This window comes from Coregonus lavaretus (assembly GCF_964263955.1).
Source record: "Coregonus lavaretus genome assembly, chromosome: 3".
In the NCBI taxonomy this organism is placed as follows: Eukaryota; Metazoa; Chordata; class Actinopteri; order Salmoniformes; family Salmonidae; genus Coregonus; species Coregonus lavaretus.
The window spans coordinates 5,828,973-5,851,436 of record NC_139990.1 but is presented as its reverse complement, the minus strand read 5'-3'; the positions used below and the strand labels follow the sequence as shown (position 1 = coordinate 5,851,436).

The window sequence follows — 22,464 nt, the reverse complement described above, 5'->3', positions numbered from 1 at the left end:
TTTTCTATGGGATTAAGGTCTGGAGACTGGCTAGGCCACTCCAGGACCTTAATGTGCTTCTTCTTGAGCCACTCCTTTGTTGACTTGGCCGTGTGTTTTGGGTCATTGTCATGCTGGAATACCCATCCACGACCCATTTTCAATGCCCTGGCTGAGGGAAGGAGGTTCTCACCCAAGATTTGACGGTACATGGCCCCGTCCATCGTCCCTTTGATGCGGTGAAGATGTCCTGTCCCCTTAGCAGAAAAACACCCCCAAAGCATAATGTTTCCACCTCCATGTTTGACGGTGCAGATGGTGTTCTTGGGGTCATAGGCAGCATTCCTCCTCCTCCAAACACGGCGAGTTGAGTTGATGCCAAAGAGCTCCATTTTGGTCTCATCTGACCACAACACTTTCACCCAGTTCTCCTCTGAATCATTCAGATGTTCATTGGCAAACTTCAGACGGGCCTGTATATGTGCTTTCTTGAGCAGGTGGACCTTGCGGGTGCTGCAGGATTTCAGTCCTTCACGGCGTAGTGTGTTACCAATTGTTTTCTTGGTGACTATGGTCCCAGCTGCCTTGAGATCATTGACAAGATCTCAAGTCTTCTGTGTTTCTTCCATTTGCGAATAATCGCACCAACTGTTGTCACGTTCTCACCAAGCTGCTTGGCGATGGTCTTGTAGCCCATTCCAGCCTTGTGTAGGTCTACAATCTTGTCCCTGACATCCTTGGAGAGCTCTTTGGTCTTGGCCATGGTGGAGAGTTTGGAATCTGATTGATTGATTGCTTCTGTGGACAGGTGTCTTTTATACAGGTAACAAACTGAGATTAGGAGCACTCCCTTTAAGAGTGTGCTCCTAATCTCAGCTCGTTACCTGTATAAAAGACACCTGGAAGCCAGAAATCTTTCTGATTGAGAGGGGGTCAAATACTTATTTCCCTCATTAAAATGCAAATCAATTCATAACATTTTTGACATGCGTTTTTCTGGATTTTTTTGTTGTTATTCTGTCTCTCACTGTTCAAATAAACCTACCATTTAAATTATAGACTGATGATTTCTTTGTCAGTGGGCAAACGTACAAAATCAGCAGGGGATCAAATACTTTTTTCCCTCACTGTATAGAATCATGTAGTAACCAAAAAAGTGTTAAACAAATCAAAATATATTTGAGATTTGAGATTCTTCAAATAGCCACCCTTCACCTTGATGACAGCTTTGCACACGCTTGGCATTCTCTCAACCAGCTTCATGAGGTAGTCACCTGGAATGCATTTCAATTAACAGGTGTGCCTTCTTAAAAGTTAATTTGTGGAATTTCTTTCCTTCTTAATGCGTTTGAGCCAATTAGTTGTGTCGTCACAAGGTAGGGGGGGTATACAGAAGATAGCCCTATTTGTGTCACGAATTCAGCCGAGGCTGTTCCTCCTCCTTGCTCGGGCAGGCTTCGACGTTCGTCGTCACCGGAGTACTAGCTGCCACCGATCTATGTTTCTGTGTTCTACTTGTTTTGTCTATATTGCACACACCTGGTTCCAATGACGCTAATTTGTTTCCCTATTTTACCCTCTGGTTCCCTCATGGTGTTGTGCTTGATTGTTCGTTGTTTTGTTGTCATTGACATTGTGAGTCTGTATTTTCTTTCCTGCGTGGAATATATGTTTATTTACTTGTGACAAGTAAAGTACGTTGTTGACTAAGTTCTGTGTGCTGCGCCTGACTCCATCCTACCGTATGATGGAACAGCTGCCGGGTGCCAGGGGTTTCTGCTCCAGGTGGAGCTCTACATGGCAACCATCCACCCGGCTCCCTCGGGATACGAGAGCGTGTCTGCCCTCATCTCCTGTCTGTCGGGGAAAGCGCTCGAGTGGGCCAACGCTGAGTGGGGAGGAATAGACGCGGCATCGGTGCGCTATGAAGATTTCACCCGCCGTGTCCAGGCAGTATTTGATCATCCACCGGAGGGGAGAGCGGCAGGGGAACGGTTGTTCCACCTCAGACAGGGGAAGAGGAGCGCACAGGATTTCGCACTGGACTTCAGGACCTTGCCAGCCAGCGCGGGATGGAATGAGAGGGCCCTGATCGACCATTACCGATGCAGCCTACGGGAGGACGTTCGTCGGGAGCTGGCCTGCAGGGACACCACCCTTAACCTCGACCAGCTGGTGGATTTATCGATACGACTGGATAACCTGTTGGCCACCCGCGGACGTCCGGATCAGGATCCTTCCAGTCCATTCCCCAGCACTTCCGACCCTACACCGATCGAGCTCGGAGGTGCTGATCTAAGGGTGACTGGAAGGGGGGCTGTTTCCTGCACCAACTGTGGCCGCAGAGGACACACTGCTGGTCGGTGCTGGAAAGGGTCCTCAGGGAGTCGAGGCAGCAGGCAGGGCACTGGTGGACCATCCCAGGTGAGTAGGCACCCGACTCACCCAGAGCTCCCTGTTGCGCACGTGTGTTCACATAGAATTTCCTGAGTTTTCCCGCATTCCCAGCATAAGGCGCTCGTAGATTCAGGCGCAGCTGGGATTTTTATGGCCCGTCTATTTGCACATAGATTAGGGATCCCTATTGTGCCTGTTGATGTGCCCTTCCCTATACATGCCTTAGATAGTCGCCCTTTAGGGTCAGGCCTGATTAGGGAGGTCACAGCTCCACTCTGGATGAAAACGCAGGAGGGTCATGAGGAGAGAATTAGTCTCTTCCTGATCGATTCTCCTGCGTTTCCAGTGGTGTTGGGGCTTCCCTGGTTAGCCTCTCATGACCCCAATATTTCGTGGCAACAGAGGGCTCTCAAGGGATGGTCCCGTCAGTGCTCGGAGAGGTGTAGGTGTTTCCGTAGGTGCAACTACGGTGGAGAGTCCAAACCAGGTCTCCACTATGCACATTCCTCCCGAATATGCCGATTTGGCTCTCGCCTTCTGTAAAAGGAAGGCGACTCGATTACCACCCCATCGACAGGGGGATTGTGCGATAAATCTCCAGGAGGGCGCTGCACTTCCTCGGAGTCACGTGTATCCTCTGTCACAGGAAGAGACGGCGGCTATGGAAACATATGTCTCCGAATCTCTGGGACAGGGATACATTCTGCCTTCCACTTCCCCTGCCTCCTCAAGTTTCTTTTTTTTGAAGAAGAAGGATGGAGGTTTACGCCCGTGCATTAACTATCGAGGTCTCAATTAGATAACGGTGAAGTACAGTTATCCACTACCTCTCATTGCTAGTATGACAGAGTCATTGCACGGGGCACACTTCTTCACCAAATTGGATCTCAGGAGCGCGTACAACCTGGTGCATATCCAGGAAGGGGATGAGTGGAAGACGGCATTTAGTACCACCTCTGGGCACTATGAGTACCTCGTCATGCCGTACGGGTTGATGAATGCTCCCTCAGTCTTCCAATCCTTTGTCGATTAGATTTTCAGGGACCTGCACGGACAGGGTGTAGTGGTGTATATAGATTATATTCTCATATACTCCGCTACACGAGCCGAGCATGTGTCCCTGGTGCGAACATGACTGTTGGAACATGACCTGTACCTCAAGGCTGAGAAATGTCTGTTCTTTCAACAGTCCGTCTCCTTCTTAGGCTACCACCTGTCCGCGTCAGGGGTGGAGATGGAAAATGACCGCATTTCAGCCGTGCGTAATTGGCCGACTCCAACCACGGTTAAGGAAGTGCAGTGATTCTTAGGGTTTGCCAACTACTACCGGAGGTTTATCCGGGGCTTTGGTCAGGTAGCGGCTCCCATTACCTCCTTGCTGAAGGGGGGACCGGTGCGCCTGCAGAGGTCAGCTGAGGCGGACAGGGCTTTTGGTCACCTGAAGGCTCTGTTCACCTCGGCTCCCGTGCTGGCTCATCCGGATCCCTCCTTGGCATTCATAGTCGAGGTGGACGCGTCCGAGGCTGGGATAGGAGCTGTACTCTCTCAGCGCTCGGGTACGCCACCAAAGCTCCGCCCCTGTGTGTTCTTTTCGAAGAAGCTCAGTCTGGCGGAGCGTAACTATATGTGGGGGACCGAGAGCTGTTAGCTGTTGTTAAGGCTCTGAAGGCGTGGAGACATTGGCTTGAGGGGGCAAAACACCCTTTCCTCATTTGGACTGACCACCGCAATCTGGAGTACATCTGGGCGGCGAGGAGACTGAACCCTCGCCAGGCAAGGTGGGCCATGTTTTTCACACGTTTTGTTTTCACCTTCTCGCACAGACCAGGTTCCCAGAATGCTAAGGCAGATGCTCTGTCCCGGCTGTATGACACAGAAGAGCGGTCCAGGGAGCCCACTCCCATACTTCCGGCTTCTTGTCTGGTGGCACCGGTGGTATGGGAGGTTGACGCGGACATCGAGCGGGCGTTACGCACGGAGCCCACTCCCCCCCCCCCCAAGTGTCCAGTGGGTCGTGTGTACGTTCCGTCTGATGTTCGCGATCGATTGATCTATTGGGCTCATACGTCACCCTCTTCTGGTCATCCTGGCATCGGTCGGACAGTGCGCTGTCTTAGTGGGAAGTACTGGTGGCCTACTTTAGCTAAGGATGTGAGGGTTTATGTTTCCTCCTGCTCGGTGTGCGCCCAGTGCAAGGCACCTAGACACCTGCCCAGAGGGAAATTACAACCCCTACCCGTTCCACAACGGCCGTGGTCACACCTATCGGTGGATTTCGTTACGGACCTCCCCCCGTCACAAGGGAATACCACAATCTTAGTTGTTGTGGATCAGTTTTCTAAGTCCTGCCGTCTCATTCCTTTGCCCGGTCTCCCTACGGCCCTACAGACTGCAGAGGCCCTGTTTACTCACGTCTTCTGGCACTACGGGGTACCTGAGGATATAGTGTCTGATCGGGGTCCCCAGTTCACATCAAGGGTCTGGAGGGCGTTCATGGACCATCTGGAGGTCACGATCAGCCTGACCTCGGGGGGGGGTTTCACCCCGAGAGTAATGGGCAGGTGGAGAGAGTAAACCAGGATGTGGGTAGGTTTCTGAGGTCCTATTGCCAGGACCGGCCGGGGGATTGGTCGGTTTACATCCCCTGGGCAGAGATGGCCCAAAACTCCCTCCGCCACTCCTCCACTAACCTGTCTCCATTTCAGTGTACTAGGTTATGAGCCGGTCCTGGCACCATGGCATCAGAGCCAGATCGAGGCACCTGCGGTGGATGAATGGTTTCGGCGCTCGGAGGAAACCTGGAACGCTGCCCATGGAAGCCTGCAACGGGCTATCAGGCAACAGAAGGCGAGCGCCGACCGCCACCGCAGTGAGGCCCCGGTGTATGGTCTTGCTCTCGACCCGAAACCTGCCCCTTCGCCTGCCCTGCCGGAAGCTGGGTCGGCGGTTTGTGGGGCCATTTAAAGTCCTGAGGAGATTGAACAAGGTTTGTTATAGGTTACAGCTCCCCCCTGATTACCATATTAACCTCTTGTTCCATGTGTCTCTCCTCAGGCCGGTGGTAGCTGGTCCGCTCCAGGAGTCTGAGGTGCGGGAGGTCCCTCCGTCCCCACTGGACATCGAGGACGCACCGGCGTACTCGGTCCGTTCCATCCTGGATTCGAGGCGTCGGGTGGGGGGCCTGCAGTATCTTGTGGAGTGGGAGGGGTACGGTCAGGAGGAACAGTGCTGGGTTCCTAGGAGGGACATCCTCGATCCCTCCCTGTTGAGGGATTTCCACCGTCGTCATCCGACTCGCCCTGCTCCGCGTCCTCCTGGCCGTCCCCGAGACCAGTGTCGGCGCGCGGCCCCGGGGGGGGGGTACTGTCACGAATTTGTCACGATCGTCTAAGGAGGAGGACCAATGCGCAGCGTTGAAGGTGAACATATTTATATTTATTAGAGTATGATCACACGATCAAAACAACAGACGAAAACGTGATGTCTACGGTTGAACACAAACCAAATAAGAACAAGAAACCACAAACAATGAATGCCTAACGGCTACCTAAGTATGACTCCCAATCAGAGACAACGAGCTACAGCCCTCTCTGATTGGGAGCCACCCTGGCCAACATAGATATACAACGACTAGAACATAAACAAATGAACACCCTGGCTCAACATACGAGAGTCCCCAGAGCCAGGGCGTGACAGTACCCCCCCCCCAAAGGCGCGGACTCCGACCGCGCCAACCAAACACAACAGGGGAGGGACCGGGTGGGCACTCCGCCTCGGCGGCGGATCCGGCTCCGGACATGACCCCCACTCCTTCTCTAAACCCCCAAAGTACCCCTGGTCCGGTCTGGCCCTGCTGACCGGAGCTGGACTGCACACTGGTGGAGCGGATAGCTTCAGCTCCGTAGTGGAGCAGTTGACCGGGACCTTACCAGGCACCGGTGACCCAGGCACGGGTTGTGCTGGACTGACGACGCGCACCCCTGGCTTGGTGCGTGGAGGAGGAACGGGCCTTACCAGGCTGACGACGCGCACCCCTGGCTTGGTGCGTGGAGGAGGGACAGGCCGGACTGGGCTGACGAAGCACACCACTGACTTGGTGCGGGGAGCAGGAACGGGCCGAGCCGGGCTGACGAAGCGCACCACTGACTTGGTGCGGGGAGCAGGAACGGGCCGAGCCGGGCTGACGAAGCGCACCACTGACTTGGTGCGGGGAGCAGGAACGGGCCGCGCCGGGCTGACGAAACGCACCACTGACTTGGTGCGGGGAGCAGGAGCGAGCCGGACCGGGCTGACGAAGCGCACCACTGACTTGGTGCGGGGAGCAGGAACGGGCCGAGCCGGGCTGACGAAGCGCACCACTGACTTGGTGCGGGGAGCAGGAACGGGCCGTGCCGGGCTGACGAAGCGCACCACTGACTTGGTGCGAGTGGCAGGAACAGGCCGGACCGTACTGGGAACACACACCACTGGCCCCACGTGGGGATCAGGAACAGGCCGGACCGGACTGGCAACACACGCCAGTACCTCTCGCCGTGCCTCTACATCCTCCATCCCCTCTTCGACCAGTGGCCCCCGTAACCTGGCGGCCTCCTCTGGCAACCCGCTGGGCCGCTCTATCGCAGCCTCCTGCTGGTCCGACGTCGTGAGCCCCCCCCCCTAAAAAATTTCTGGGAGTCTCTCTTCCCCGTGGGCCAGGCCTCTATAATTCTCGCCCAACTCTCGCTCTTCTGCTTCCAATCTCCGCCATTCAGCTCCTCATTCGGCTTGACCCAGTCGAAGCTCTTCCTCCACTGTTCCCAAGTCCACCCACTCTGCTCCTCACTAGGCTGCTTGGTCCAGTTCTGGTGGTTTCTTCTGTCACGATCGTCTAAGGAGGAGGACCAATGCGCAGCGTTGAAGGTGAACATATTTATATTTATTAGAGTATGATCACACGATCAAAACAACAGACGAAAACGTGATGTCTACGGTTGAACACAAACCAAATAAGAACAAGAAACCACAAACAATGAATGCCTAACTGCTACCTAAGTATGACTCCCAATCAGAGACAACGAGCTACAGCCCTCTCTGATTGGGAGCCACCCTGGCCAACATAGATATACAACGACTAGAACATAAACAAATGAACACCCTGGCTCAACATACGAGAGTCCCCAGAGCCAGGGCGTGACAGAATTCAGCCGAGGCTGCTCCTCCTCCTTGCTCGGGCAGGCTCCGGCGTTCGTCGTCACCGGAGTACTAGCTGCCACCGTCTATGTTTCTGTGTTCTACTTGTTTTGTCTATATTGCACACACCTGGTTCCAATTACGATAATTTGTTTCCCTATTTTACCCTCTGGTTCCCTCATGGTGTTGTGCGTGATTGTTCGTTGTTTTGTTATCATTGAAATTGTGAGTCGGTATTTTCTTCCCTGCCTGGAAGAAATTTTTATTTACTTGTGACAAGTAAAGTACGTTGTTGACTACGTTCTGTGTCCTGCGCCTGACTCCGTCCTACCGCTACACATTGACGCATGACAATTTGGTAAAAGACCAAATCCATATTATGGCAAGAACAGCTCAAATAAGCAAAGAGAAAAGACAGTCCATCATTACTTTAAGACATGAAGGTCAGCCAATACGGAAAATGTCAAGAACTTTGAAAGTTTCTTCAAGTGCAGTTGCAAAAACCATCAAGCGCTATGATGAAACTGGCTCTCATGAGGACCACCATTAGGGATGGAAGACCCAGAATTACCTCTGCTGCTGAAGATAAGTTCAATTGAGTTACCAGCCTCAGAAATTGCAGCCCAAATAAATGCTTCACAGAGTTCAAGTAACAGACACATCTCAACATCAACTGTTCAGAGGGGACTGTGTGAATCAGGCCTTCATGGTCGAATTGCTGCAAAGAAACCACTACTAATGGACACCAATAAGAAGAAGAGACCTGCTTGGGCCAAGAAACACGAGCAATGGACATTAGATCAGTGGAAATCCTCTGGTCTGGAGTCCAAATTGGAGATTTTTGGTTCCAACCGCCGTGTCTTTGTGAGACGTGTTGTGGGTGAACGGATGATCTCCGCATGTGTATTTCCCACCGTAAAGCATGGAGGAGGAGGTGTTATGGTGTGGGGGTGCTTTGCTGGTGACACTGTATGTGATTTATTTAGAATTCAAGGCACACTTAACCAGCATGGCTACCACAGCATTCTACAGCGATACGCCATCCCATCTGGTTTGGGCTTAGTGGGACTATCATTTGTTTTTCAACAGGACAATGACCCAACACACCTCCAGGCTGTGTAAGGGCTATTTTACACAAGAAGGAGAGTGATGGAGTGCTGCATCAGATGACCTGGCCTCCACAATCCCCTGACCTCAACCCAATTGAGATGGTTGGGGATGAGTCGGACCGCAGAGTGAAGGAAAAGCAGCCAACAAGTGCTCAGCATATGTGGGAACTCCTTCAAGACTGTTGGAAAAGCATTCCAGGTGAAGCTGGTTGAGAGAATGCCAAGAGTGTGCAAAGTTGTCATCAAGACAAAGGGTGGCTATTTGAAGAATCTCAAATACATTTTGATTTGTTTAACACGTTTTTGGTTACTACATGATTCCATATGTGTTATTTCATAGTTTTGATATCTTCACTATTATTCTACAATGTAAAAAATAGTCAAAATAAAGAAAAACCCTTGATTGAGTTGGTGTCCAAACTTTTCACTGGTAGTGTTTTTTTTTTTTTTATCCAGTCGGATAAACACTCCAAACAGCCTACCCGACTGCTCAGAGGCGTCCGCATGGTCCTAAAGCACACCTTTGCCTCGTTTTGTATCACATTTCAATGATAAAACTGGGGGGGACATAAATGCAATTTCAGAATGTGGAGGGGACATGTCCCCCCCGTCCCCAGTGAAAGTTGCGCCCCTGCGTAGAGCAGACAAGTCAATCTGACATGTAGAGTAAGGACTCAAGTGAGCTCTGTTCATGGCATTTCTATCTGCAATGTTATGCATGTTTCATATCTCTGACTACACCCCTGGTGTTCAGACAGCCCTTCTCTGATTGGACCACACACCGCCCCAAAAGGAGCAAGGATAGAGAGAAGGACAAAAGAAGGAAAGAGAGGAGAGGAGCAGGTAAGTACCCTAGCTCGGAGTCAGCCTGCAGCTGCAGCACAGAGGGGTCAGTGTCCCACTGCAGGGTCCTCGGGTTGGCAGCAGGGTGCGTGAGGGAGGAAGGGAGAGTACATGCCAGGTTAAGAGGTTAGCCACCACAGTAACTCACAGATAACTGCCATTTCTTTTCATTTAGGATTTTTCCATTCTTGATTTGGAATTTCAAATAAATTCCTTGATTGACTGAATTGAAACAGAATTGACACAAACCACACACACACACACACACACATAACATAATAACTTTAGACACAAAAACGCATGCAACGGCATTGAGACACACAGGACAAGCATAATCAGTTGTTGTATCAAGGGGACAAGACTGTTGGGCAATTCAATGAGGGAAATGTTTTTTTAATGTATATATCTATCTCCCTGTTATAGATTATTGGCAAAATATCAGAATATCTATTTGAGGAAGATAACATTTAAGTTATGGTGGGACAAATGTACAACATTTGTACAACATGTCATGGGAAATGTGAAAATGGTTTAATAATAACTATGTATGGAAAAACAACACTTGATGACCCAAAATGTATGAGGTAATATATGATTATGTGAAGATATGCAAACGTGTAGAAATGTGTATTATCGGTTCTGCAGAATCCAAATGGTTGGACAAATATAAAAAGATCCCTCATATGTTGGAGAGAATGCAACATAATGCAACATAATGCAACGCAACACAATGCAACACAATGCAACATAATGCAACACAATGCAACATAATGCAACACAATGCAACATAATGCAACACAATGCAATGCAACGCAACACAATGCAACGCAACACAATGCAACATGATGCAACACAATGCAACATAATGCAACATAATGCAACATAATCCAACATAATGCAACATAATTCAACATAATTGTGAAATGGGGCACAGGGTGCCAGAAGCTTTACAAACAGCTGTGTTGTATTTTCATCTTTCATATATACCAGTTTATGCCAACATTACATTGCACCAGCGCACAATGTATGCATCTTGACATATATCATACACAAGGCACAATACATGTACACAATCACATTCACTATATGAAAGCATTTCTATGACATACAGTACCGGTCAAAAGTTTGGATACACCTATTAATTCCAGGGTTTTTCTTTATTTTTACTATTTTTTACATTGTAGAATAATAGTGAAGACATCAAAACTATGAAATAACACATATGGAATCATGTAGTAACCAAAAGAGTGTTAAACAAATCAAAATATATTTTATATTTGAGATTCTTCAAATAGCCACCCTTTGCCTTGATGACAGCCTTGCACAATCTTGGCATTCTCTCAACCAGCTTCAACTGGAAAGCTTTTCCAACAGTCTTGAAGGAGTTCCCACATATGCTGAGCACTTGTTGGCTGCTTTTCCTTCACTCTGCCGTCCGACTTATCCCAAACCATCTCAATTGGGTTGAGGTCTGGGAATTGTGGAGGCCAGGTCATCTGATGCAGCACTCCATCCCTCTCCTTCTTGGTAAAATAGCCCTTACACAGCCCGGAGGTGTGTTGGGTCATTGTCCTGTTGAAAATCAAATGATAGTCCCACTAAGCCCAAACCAGATGGGATGGCGTATCGCTGCAGAATGCTGTGGTAGCCATGCTGGTTAAGTGTGCCTTGAATTCTAAATCAATCACAGATAGTGTCACCAGCAAAGCCCCCCCACACCATAACACCTCCTCCATGCTTTACGATGGGAACTACACATGCGGGGATCATCCGTTCACCCACACCGGCAGTTGGAACCAAAAATCTCCAATTTGGACTCCAGACCAAAGGACACATTTCCACTGGTCTAATGTCCATTGCTCATGTTTCTTGGCCCAAGCAGGTCTCTTCTTCTAATTGGTGTCCTTTAGTAGTGGTTTCTTTGCAGCAATTCGACCACGGAGGCCTGATTCACACAGTTCCCTCTGAACAGTTGATGTTGAGATGTGTCTGTGACTTGAACTCCGTGAAGCATATATTTGGGCTGCAATTTCTGAGGCTGGTAACTCTAATGAACTTATCTTCTGCAGCAGAAGTAACTCTGGGTCTTCCTTTCCTGTGGCGGTCCTCATGAGAGCCAGTTTCATCATAGCGCTTGATGGTTTTTGCGACTGCACTTGAAGAAACATTCAAAGTTCTTGAAATGTTCCGTATTGACTGACCTTTATGTCTTAAAGTAATGATGGACTGTCGTTTCTCTTTGCTTATTTGAGCTGTTCTTGCCATAATATGGACTTGGTCTTTTACCAAATAGGGCTATCTTCTGTATACCCCCCCCCCCACCTTGTCACAACACAACTGATTGGCTCAAACACATTAAATTCCACAAATTAACTTTTAAGAAGGCACACCTGTTAATTGAAATGCATTCCAGGTGACTACCTCATGAAGCTGGTTGAGAGAATGCCAAGAGTGTGCAAAGCTGTCATCAAGGCAAAGGGTGGCTATTTGAAGAATCTCAAATATGAAATATATTTTGATTTGTTTAACACTTTCTTGGTTACTACATGATTCCATATGTGTTATTTCATAGTTTTGATGTCTTCACTATTATTCTACAATGTAGAAAATAGTAAAAATAAAGAAAAACCCTTGAATGAGTAGGTGTGTCCAAACTTTTGACTGGTAGTGTATATAACACCAATGTGTCATGTATAAAGAATATATGATGTTTATATATCTTTAGTGATAAAGCTGTGTTTGCTTTGGCTTGTGGAACAATCATTCAGGGCTGCTTATAAACAAACTGGAGCTTTCTCTAAAGTTTTCTCCCAAAGTGCAAATTGTGACAGGGTAGCTAGCATTTTTGACCCGCTAAACTTCTCAATAATACCTTTCAGGAATGGTGAACATGCCCATTACCACTTTAACAGACACATAATGCTAGTAGAGCGCGGTAAAGAGTCAACTGCTTCGCCCGCCCTGACAGACTGACTGTCTTAACTGGGATGACACCCTAAAGGACTGTATTGTCAGTCCCGTCACAGAGAAATTATTTCCATTGAACCATGCAAGTGGAAATCTTTCAAGCCAGTGATTTAGGGAAACAGCGGGCGTCAGGCAGCAGTCACCCAGGAGGTAAGGAACAACCCTTTGTAGCGTTTTATGCCTGACAGAAACACACCTGCCATAATATTTTTTGCCTGTCTGTATCACTGTGCCTGTCTGTCTCTTTGTTTGTGTGTCTTCTCTGTAGGCAACAAGCTTGGGCTCGGGGCATTCCTTGCTTTGAGTAGAAAATGCTTACCTGTCGCTCTGAGCCTGTGACTGATGCTTACTAACGCCAGACAACGCTGACCTGAGAGGGGACACAGTCATAAATGAGCACACTCAACATGGGACACCGTCACAATGACCAACACACCATGCCTGATGGGGACAGCAGCCTCACACACCAGAGGAGGCTGTTGGGTGGACATATAGGAGGACAGGTTCATTGTAGGTTTCCATATATTTTATGTGTTTCATACCGTTCCGTTTATTCCATTCCAGCTATAGCAATGACACTGTCCTCTTATATCTCCAAACACCAGCCTCCTCTGTAACACACTGTATTCACCTCTGTAATGGCAGCCTGCTTAGCAAACAGATGATAGAGTAAAATAATTATTGGCAGAGATTGTACTCTATTGCAGTTCTGGCGGTTCTTCTCAGTGACAGACATCTGACACAGTACACACAATTGGACCGGACAGTACACAGTCCCATTAGTCATCAGTGTTGGTTTGGGGTGTGAGAAAGTGATGAACGTGAGCTATGATGACACATACAGCTGTAAGCATGTATAACACATGGGCTGCAGCAGTGCATGACGCCTGTGAATGTAGCCTTGGCTTCCTGAGGAGAGCAGTGACAGGACCTGAGTGAGTGTCACATGTCACATTGGGCTCACTGGCTTTCCCGCAAAGCAAGCTGCCAGTACATTATAAGGTCTTAATTATAGACCTGTCTGCTGGCTATGGGTGCAGAAAGCAGAAACGAGATCAATCGTCCTCATGTCACTGTGTGACTTCTGATTAGGAGGCTCCATCTTTAAAAAAGTGAGAGTTGAATTCTGTGCATCAAGTTGATATCTACAGAGCATTCTAGAATGTACAGGACTTGGAGGACATTTTGTGGCCAAGGATGCTCTCTGAAAAGTTAACCATTTAGAGAATTATCTTTCCCTACAAATGTGGATTGGAACTTAAAACAGCATAAAACTAAAGCAACATGAGAAGTTATGCATAAATTCCTTGAGTTTTGATATGCCAAGTCAAATCTATCTGTCTAAATATAATTCTCGTCACATCAAGCAGTTTAGAGATTAAATGTTCTCTTGTGAATTGTGCTTATGTCATGATATAAATGAGATAAATGACAGTAACATACGCTGTATCAAAACCTACAGCTACAAGACACAACAACACACTCACTAACATTGATCCTTACCTATACCTGCAGGTCCCATACAAAGAGACAAAGAGAGATATATAATTGGTCAGAGTAAGAGAGCTAGAAGCGCAGATAAACTGTATGCTCATAAAGTGTTTGGTCACTTTAATACAACCACCAGGTCATTAAAACTATCTTTAAGTATTTGACAATTAGTCAATCCCTCAAAATTGTGCATGTCAGCAGTCAAGTTTTCAAGATAAAGCAGTTTCAGTAAAGCAAAAACCAGCCTTAATGCATCATATGATGCATTTTGCGTGTAGCATTCCTTAAAGCCAATGGGGCACTATAATACTACAGTAATACTACTGAATCTAAACAGTCAATGATTTTCTTTCAGAAAACATCCCTGATATGTTGGATGATAAGCGCCATACTCATTATATTATCATCTAGTCAATATTCCAGTTTCTCTTGCCCTGGCCCTAGTCTGGGTCAGTAACTCTAACTCAACCATATGCTATAATAAATTATTCAACAGGTGGGTCTAATCCTGAAGGCTGATTGGTTAAAACCGCATTCCAGCAGGTGTCTATTCCACAAGTTACCACCGGTTAAATCTATGACTTTGTCTCGGGCCTAACAACACCCGTGCCAATATATCCTCCAAACACCGGCTTCACTGGCATTATCACTTAATTATACAACGGGTGGGTCTAATCCTGAATGCTGATTGGTTAAAAATGCAGTATAATAACAGTAATATAAACAAGATGGCTGCCTACCTGCCGGCTGCGGCCCCATCGGCTGAGTCCTGGCTTCCCGTCTCACTGGGAGTGCTGTGTCGGCTCACTGATTTGGATGGGGACATGGGGTTCGGGACTAAATAATGAAAATAACACGTTTCCAACATTAAAGGTTGCAGCGGATGGACTGGTCAACCCAAGCAATGCCAATGAGAGAGGATGCCGAAAGTAAAAAAAATGGTTAAAAGCAAATGAGTGATGAAAAATAATGATAAAATAAAAAGACAAAGGGGACAGAAAGTCAAATGGATTGCTCATTTACCATTCAAGTCAAACCAACCATGGCTTTCATTTGTCATTGGTAGTTTAATTAACAAAAGCCACTCTTGTACAATAACCAAAAAGTAATGTTGCAATAGGGTGTTGTTACAATATTGTACCACTAGAGAACATTGACAAATACCTTTTTACATGTACAGTATTTGGGTAGTGAGATATGTTTTCAACTGTTGTCAAGCCCATCATTTCAATGTGAAATGTGGATGTTCTCCACATTTTACATTTTACATTTTAGTATTTTTAGCTCCACATGTATTTGCATACAACAACTCCACCTCAATATCATGGGTTTGAGGAAACACCTGGGCATAGATGAAGTACTAATATAACACTAAGCCACACGTGAGGAAATAAATACATTTAAAAAACATGGGAAAGATAAGATGAAATGGGATAGGTATGAAATGGTTAGAAATTAATTTGAGAGAATGTGCATAGCCTAGGAAGCCGCTAGTTGGCGCCAGACCGCCACTATCGTGTAGGCTTAATGTGCTCAGCCAGTAATACACTAATTTTCCCCGGCGACCGGTTTGTACATAAAACACCCTCAATTCAGGCTGCAAAGGCCTCGGTTTTCTCCATAACTAGCTTTAATAGCGTGCCGCCGGAATAAAACGGGAAAAAAATATACATGTACTGTCTTAATATAAAACAATTTTCTGATTTTCAGCCAATCAGGTTGCAGAAGTCTGTTGTTTACCCCTGGCTGAACGTGGGGCGCATCGTCAGGAAGTAGCATTAGCCCCTCTAGCAAGGTGGTGGGAAATTTTTATTTTATTAAGACAGTATGCATATTTTTCCAGTTTTTTTTCTTCCGGCAGCACGCCATTAAAGCTAGTTAAGGAGGAAACCGATGCCTTTGCAGCCTGAATGGAGGATGTTTTATGTACGAACCGGTCGCCAGGGGACACGAGTGTAATACTAGTGGCTGCCTAGGCTAGAATGTGCAAAACATCATGGAGGATGAACTTTCACAGAAATTAAATGAATGGTATGCATTTTTTAGATATACTATACTCACATGTCAATTCAAAACATTTGCATTTATTTTGCAATAGACATTGTGAGGAAATAGAACAGTGGACTGTGAAACAAATAATGATCATAATCATGATTACAGATTTATATTAGAGAAGAGTAAAAAGTCAAACCTGCAAATTGCGAATATTGCTGCATGCAATCACACTCTATTGTTGCATACAATAAAATAGTAGCAGACATACAGTACACTGAGTTGTAGATACATAGTATGTAGATAAGAAGATAACAATAACATGCCATTTGCTCCATCCTGGCTCATCATCTACAGGATTAAGTGCATAGAAATATAATTTCTGGAGCAGTCAAATTGCTGTGGTCTGATGTGCTATGCCCATTCTAGTAATTTTACTACTATGAGTCGGTGGACATTTCTACCTCGCATGAATAACTGCGTGTGTGACATGCTAATTTGAGTTAGGCTAATCTGTGTACCTAGTGGGGGTTCTGGGGAGATGTGCAGTGTGTGTGTCTGTGTACCTAGTGGGGGTTCTGGGGAGATGTGCAGTGTGTGTATCTGTGTATCTAGTGGGGGTTCTGGGGAGATGTGCAGTGTGTGTGTCTGTGTACCTAGTGGGGGTTCTGGGGAGATGTGCAGTGTGTGTATCTGTGTACCTAGTGGAGGTTCTGGGGAGATGTGCAGTGTGTGTATCTGTGTACCTAGTGGGGGTTCTGGGGAGATGCCGATGCTCTGTAGGAGAGCCTCAGTCTCTCTGCGCTTCCGGTCCAAGTCAGAGTCCACTGGGGCAGCTTCAGCCTTCTGCTGTGTCTCTGTCTGTACACACACACACAGACACACACACACAAATACACACACATTATATTAGCTTTGTAATAGTATGTTAGTGAGATGTAGCGTCCCCTGTAGCTCAGTTGGTAGAGCATGGCGCTTGCAACGCCAGGGTTGTGGGTTCGTTTCCCACAGGGGGCCAGTATGAAAATGTATGCACTCACTAACTGTAAGTAGCTCTGGATAAGAGCGTCTGCTAAATGACTAAAATGTATTTTTTTTTTTGTTGTTAGGTTTTTGTCTATGGACAGACAGGGATGAGCGTGAACGAGTGTGTCTACTCACTTTTTTCCTCCTTACCTCTTTCTTCTTCCTCTCCTCTTCCTTCCTCTTCTTCTCCTCCCTGATCTGAGCTAGGCGCTGCTTTTTGCGCTCTAGCTCAGCTTTTAGGTCACTTTTGTCCGCCATTGTTTCCTATTGAGCTGGGAAAGAAGGAATGTCACACAAGGATGCAATGTACCTTTGTAATATCGTAATATGGTCACAATTTAAGATGGTCTCTGTCTAGGGGACATTGGTATGCAGGCCTACTGTTCTGCACTAGATAGAGTGCATTCGGAGAGTATTCAGACCCCTTGACTTTTTCCACATTTTGTTACTTTACAGCCTTATTCTAAAATTGAATAAATTGTTTTTTTCCCTCAACAATCTACACAAAATACCCAATAATGACAAAGCAAAAACAGGTTTTGAGAACTTTTTGCAAATGTATTAAAAATAAAAACTTAAATATGACATTTACATAAGTATTCAGACCCTTTACTCTACTTTGTTGAAGCACCTTTGGCAGCGATTACAGCCTCAAATCTTCTTGGGTATGACGCTACAAGCTTGGCACACCTGTATTTGGGGAGTTTCTCCCATTCTTCTCTGCAGATCCTCGCAAACTCTGTCAGGTTGGATGGGGAGCGTCGCTGCACAGCTATTTTCAGGTCTCTCCAGAGATGTTCGATCAGGTTCAATTCGGGCTCTGGCTGGGCCACTCAAGGACATTCAGAGATTTGTCCCGAAGCCACTCCTGCGTTGTCTTGGCTGTGTGCTTAGGGTCGTTGTCCTGTTGGAAGGTGAACCTTCGCCCCAGTCTGAGGTCCTGAGCGCTCTGGATCAGGTTTTCATCAAGGATCTCTCTGTACTTTGCTCTGTTCAACTTGCCCTCAGTCCTGACTAGTCTCCCAGTCCCTGCCGCTGAAAAACATCCCCACAGCATGATGTTGCCACCACCATGCTTCACCGTAGGAATGGTGCCAGGTTTCCTCCAGACCTGATGCTTGGCATTCAGGCCAAAGAGTTCAATCTTGGTTTCATCAGACCACAGAATCTTGTTTCTCATGGTCTGAGAGTCATTTAGGTGCCTTTTGGCAAACTCCAAGCGGGCTGTCGTGCCTTTTAACTGAGGAGTGGCTTCCGTCTGGCCACTCTACCATAAAGGCCTGATTGGTGGAGTGCTGCAGAGATGGTTGTCCTTCTGGAAGGTTCTCCCATCTCCACAGAGGAACTCTGGAGCTCTGTTAGAGTGACCATCGGGTTCTTGGTCACCTCCCTGACCAAGGCCCTTCTCCCCCAATTGCTCAGTTTGGCCGGGCGGCCAGCTCTAGGAAGAGTCTTGGTGGTTCCAAATGTCTTCCATTTAAGAATGATGGGGACCTTCAATAATGCAGAACGTTTTTGGTACCCTTCCCCAGATCTGTGCCACGACACAATCCTGTCTCAGAGCTCTACGGACAATTCCTTTGACCTCATGGCTTGGTTTTTGCTCTGACATGCACTGTCAACTGTGGGACCTTATAAAGATAGGTGTGTGCCTTTCCAAATCATGTCCAATCAATTGAATTTACCACAGGTGGACTCTCAAGGATGATCAATGGAAACAGAATGCACCTGAGCTCAATTTCGAGTCTCATAGCAAAGGGTCTGAATACTTACAGGACCAGTCAAAAGTTTGGACACACCTACTCTTTCATTATTTATTGTTTTACTATTTTGTACATTGTAAAATAATAGTGAAGACATCAAAACTATGAAATAACACATATGGAATCATGTAGTAACCAAAAAAGTGTTAAACAAATCAAAATATATTTTAGATTCTTCAAAGTAGCCACCCTTTGCCTTGAGGACAGCTTTTGGCATTGTCTCAACCAGCTTCGTGAGGAATGCTTTTCCAACAGTCTTGAAGGAGTTCCCACATATGCTGAGCACTTGTTGGCTGCTTTTTCTACACTCTGCGGTCCAACTCATCCCAAACCATCTCAACTGGGTTGAGGTCGGGTGACTGTGAAGGCCAGGTCATCTGATGCAGCACTCCATCACTCTCCTTCTTGGTCAAATAGCCCTTACACAGCCTGTAGGTGTGTTTTGGGTCATTGTCCTGTTGAAAACAAGTGATAGTCCCACTAAGCGCAAACCAGATAGGAAGACGCATCGCTGCAGAATGCTGTGGTAGCCATGCTGGTTAAGTGTGCCTTGAATTCTAAATAAATCACTGACAGTGTCACCAGCAAAGCACCCCTACACCATCACACCTCCTCCTCCATGCTTCACGGTGGAAACCACACATACAGAGATCATCCGTTCACCTACTCTGTGTCTCACAAAGACATGGCGGTTGGAACCAAAAATCTCAAATTTGGACTCATCAGACCAAAGGACAGATTTCCACCGGTCTAATGTCCATTGCTCGTGTTTCTTGGCCCAAGCAAGTCTCTTCTTCTTATTGGTGTCCTTTAGTAGTGGTTTCTTTGCAGCAATTAGACCATGAAGGCCTGATTCACGCAGTCTCCTCTGAACAGTTGATGTTGAGATGTCTGTTACTTGATCTCTGTGAAGCATTTATTTGGGCTGCAATCTGAGGTGCAGTTAACTCTAATGAACTTATCCTCTGCAGCAGAGATAACTCTGGGTCTTCCTTTCTTGTGGCAGTCCTCATGGGAGCCACTTTCATCATAGCGCTTTATGGTTTTTGCGACTGCATTTGAAGAAACTTGAAAAGTTCTTGACATTCTCTGGATTGACTGACCTTCATGTCTTAAAGTAATGATGGACTGTCATTTCTGTTTGCTTATTTGAGCTGTTCTTGCCATAATATGGACTTGGTCTTTTACCAAATAGGGCTATCTTCTGTATACGCCACCTACCTTGTCACAACACAACTGATTGGCTCAAACGCATTAAGATGGAAAGAAATTCCACAAATTAACTTTTAAGAAGGCACACCTGTTAATTGAAATGCATTCCAGGTGACTACTTTATGAAGCTGGTTGAGAGAATGCCAATAGTGTGCAAAGCTGTCATCAAGGCAAAGGGTGGCTGTTTGAAGAATCTCAAATATAAAATATATTTTGATTTGTTTAACACTCTTTTGGTTACTACATGATTCCATATGTGTTATTTCATAGAGTTGATGTCTTCACTATTATTCTACAATGTAGAAAAACCCTTGAATGAGTAGGTGTGTCCAAACTTCTGACTGGTACTGTATGTAAATAAGGTATTCCTGTTTTTTTATTTGTAATATATTTGCAAAAATTTCTAAAAACCTGTTTTCGCTTTGTCATTATGGGGTATTGTGTGTAGATTGATGAGAAAAAAATGAATTTGATCCATTTTAGAATAAGGCTGTAACGTAACAAAATGTGGAAAAAGTCAAGGGGTTTGAATACTTTTCGAATACACTGTAACTGCTAATGGGTGTGGCCTTAGGTTAAGTTGCTTTCTGTTTGGCCTGTAACATGCTCCATAATAAATAACATTGCAGGGGATATACAGTTGAAGTCGGAGGTTTACATACACCTTAGCCAAATACATTTAAACTCAGTTTCACAATTCCTGACATTTAATCCTAGTACAAACCCCTGTCTTAGGTCAGTTAGGATAACCACTTTATTTTAAGAATGTGAAATGTCAGAATAATAGTAGAGAGAATGATTTATTTCAGCTTTTATGTCTTTCATCACATTCCCAGTGGGTCAGAAGTTTACATACACTCAATTAGTATTTGGTAGCATTGCCTTTAAATTGTTTAACTTGGGTCAAATATTTCAGGTAGCCTTCCACAAGCTTCCCACAATAAGTTTGGTGAATTTTGACCCATTCCTCCTGACAGAGCTGGTGTAACTGAGTCAGGTTTGTAGGCCTCCTTGCTCGCACATGCTTTTTCAGTTCTGCCCATAACTTTTCTATAGGATTGAGGTCAGGGCTTTGTGATGGCCACTCCAATACCTTGACTTTGTTGTCCTTAAGCCATTTTGCCACAACATTGGAAGGATGCTTGGGGTCATTGTCCATTTGGAAGACCCATTTGCGACCAAGCTTTAACTTCCTGACTGATGTCTTGAGATTTTGCTTCAATATATCCACATCATTTTCCTTCCTCATGATGCCATCTATTTTGTGAAGTGCACCAGTCCCTCCTGCAGCAAAGCACCCCACAGCATGATGCTGCCACCCCCGTGCTTCACGGTTGGGATGGTGTTCTTCGGCTTGCAAGCTACCCCCTTTTTCCTCCAAACATAACGATGGTCATTATGGCCAAACAGTTCTATTTTTGTTTCATCAGACCAGAGGACATTTCTCCAAAAAGTACAATCTTTGTCCCCATGTGCAGTTGCAAACCATAGTCCGGCTTTTCTATGGCTTTTTTGGAGCAGTTGCTTCTTCCTTGCTGAGCGGCCTTTCAGGTTATGTCGACATAGGACTCATTTTACTGAGGATATAGATACTTTTGTACCTGTTTCCTCCAGCATCTTCACAAGGTCCTTTGCTGTTGTTCTGGGATTGATTTGCACTTTTCGCACCAAAGTACGTTCATCTCTAGGAGACAGAACGTGTCTCTTCATGAGCGGTAGGACAGCTGTGTGGTCCCATGGTGTTTATACTTGCCTACTATTGTTTGTACAGATGAACATGGTACCTTCAGGCGTTTGGAAATTGCTCCCATGGATGAACCAGACTTGTGGAGGTCTACAATTTTTTTCTGAGGTCTTGGCTGATTTCTTTTGATTTTCCCATGATGTCAAGCAAAGAGACACTGAGTTTGAAGGAAGGCCTTGAAATACATCCACAGGTACACCTCCAATTTACTTAAATTATGTCAATTAGCCTATCAGAAGCTTCTAAAGCCATGACATCATTTTCTGGAATTTTCCAAGCTGTTTAAAGGCACAATCAACTTAGTGTATGTAAACTTCTGACCCACTGGAATTGTGATACAGTGAATTATAAGTGAAATAATCTGTCTGTAAACAATTTTTTGAAACATTACTTGTGTCATGCACAAAGTAGATTTCCTAACCGACTTGCCAAAACTATAGTTTGTTAACAATACATTTTTGGAGTGGTTGAAAAACAAGTTTTATTGACTCCAACCTAAGTGTATGTAAACTTCCGACTTCAACTGTATAAAGGAAAGGAAAGGGGGATACCTAGTCACTGGTACAACTGAATGCATTCAACTGAAATGTGTCTTCAGCATTTAACCCAACCCTTCTGAATCAGAGAGGTGCGTAGGGCTGCCTTAATCGACATCCACGTCTAAGTGCATCATCTACCTGCATCTCCCTGTCAATGTATTGTTGTAGGGTCAATACTCAATAATCATACTACACTTGAAGGCACCAATGCAAGGGCAAAGGGTGGCTAATTT

The 22,464-nt window shown here is 46.1% G+C and overlaps 1 pseudogene across 1 annotated transcript in view; it reads right to left on the bottom strand.

Moving 5' to 3' along the window:
* Positions 1-22,464, bottom strand: part of LOC311120054 (cytoplasmic dynein 1 intermediate chain 1-like) — a 119,114-nt pseudogene that overhangs the window by 93,944 nt on the left and 2,706 nt on the right. Inside the window, exons 2-5 of the transcript XR_014615246.1 lie at positions 17,124-17,245; positions 16,694-16,808; positions 14,696-14,792; positions 9,506-9,565 (exon numbers count right to left, since the gene is read on the bottom strand). The product of XR_014615246.1 is annotated as a cytoplasmic dynein 1 intermediate chain 1-like (transcript). The remainder of the gene's footprint in view (positions 1-9,505; positions 9,566-14,695; positions 14,793-16,693; positions 16,809-17,123; positions 17,246-22,464) is intronic.